We start from the raw sequence: 1,857 nt of genomic DNA on the forward strand, positions 1-1,857 counted from the left end.
TCTGACTAAAGACTATGAAACTCTTCAAGCCTGGCAAAACAGACACGTTCATGTGCATCCTCCAGAACTAAAGCTCCCCTTGCAGGGAACCATCGACTCTTGGCAGGTACTGCAGCAGTTTTGAGAGCACACCAGGGAGCTGGGCAACAGCCCTTGAAACAGCTCAGGGAGGGTGCTAGAAAGCATCTAAAATGACACCCAGGCTGTAAGATGTATGATAGACATCACCAGCCTGCCCGATTTCGGAGCTCCCTAGAAACCACAATCACTGTGCAATTCAGAGCCCACACTTGACGTGTTACTGAGCTGACCAGTGCAGCAGGCAGGGTGGTGGCATCCTGCAACAGGCATGGCCTCAGCCTGTCTCCTTGGAGTGCCAAACAAGGCGGAGGCACACAGAATCACGTTCAAAATTTCAGAGGGAAGTCAAAACCCCTGCAAAATGCCTGTTTCCTGATTACTGCTGGCCAACCCTCTGCTGGGTACAAACTTTCCCCGACTGCCATCTCGTGTCTCTCGAAAGCACTGCCAGCGGGGCAGGATGCTGCACCAGGACACTCCTCTTTACACCAGTCTGCACTAAACACTCATTTTCTTAACTAAACACAGGGATAACCGCAATGAAAATTCCAGCCAAACTCGTAAAATTGATCTCCGTTTTTCTTATCAGCTCCTGGCTAGCAGCACCCCTGGCTAATTGCCTTAATAAATCAGACAGAACTCTTTGATGCCCCATTTATTTTTTTGTCATGAATAGTATCAAACTACATCTGTATCTTTATTGTTACCTGAAAATTCACCACATTTACTTTCCCTCTCCCTGGAGAGCGCAGCTCCTAAGTTCTGCTAAAGAAATCTCACCTGTCCTTTGAGATATGCCCACTGAGACACCATGCATGGGGTATCAGGGACAGAGCTGGAAACTATTTAAAATCTGGATAACATTTAAGACATTCCTGATATCTAAACATGACAAAAAACCCATCTAGTGTTGGCAATGGAAAACAGCAGGGGAAGATGACAGTGAATATAAAAAGAAAGCTCACTAGGCCACAAAGCACAAACCTCTTAAACTGGCCACACCACTCTCACTCAGGCAGAGCATCTCCTCTCCTGGGTGGTTTCTCCAACACGGGACTGCCAGAATGCCACTATAAAAGGGAACAGGAGTGTTGCAGTGACTCATTCTAGAGGGAAAGCAGGATATAACTTCCACACTCAGAATGGACGAGATCCACAAAAATTATTTTTGTGTTTCCAAGCAGTGAAATTCAGATCTGCTATGTTTTGAAAGCTGCATTTCCAATGTAACCAAGCTTCTGCCTTGGCTACACAGACAAAAGGCAAACCAAATTGCACCTAGGTGAACATTATCCTGAAAAGGCACTTAAACCTTCCAGATTAAACTTTGGGTCTCACCACCATGAAAAAAGTTACACCTTTTGCAATCCTGGCAAAGTCCACTTTGGCTGAAACACAGCAGCTGATATGAATGACCATCTCTTGCACAGATAATGGCAACTCAAGTGATCTAAGACCATCCTACACTCCTTACAGAAATCCAGCATCCAGTATCCTATGCTGTTGGTTAAAGGGAGGATTATTTTTTCAGCTAAGGATAAAGAGTATTTTTTCACCTGAGGACTGTAAAAAAAAAAAAAAAAAGGGTAGTTGTCCAAAATGACAAATAATCATAGTGTTCTCATTAAACAGCAACTTTTCATTCTACGAGAATGATGTCATCCCACCAGACCAAGATGCTGAAACGAACTGGCCAAGCACTTTACATATACCTGGTCTCCTTCCTCTGTGCTTGCACAGCAGTACATCATTTCAGCTTCATCTACACTTCTCAGC

The sequence above is a fragment of the Acanthisitta chloris genome, unplaced genomic scaffold, assembly GCF_000695815.1.
Source record: "Acanthisitta chloris isolate BGI_N310 unplaced genomic scaffold, ASM69581v1 scaffold6996, whole genome shotgun sequence".
Taxonomy (NCBI): Eukaryota; Metazoa; Chordata; class Aves; order Passeriformes; family Acanthisittidae; genus Acanthisitta; species Acanthisitta chloris.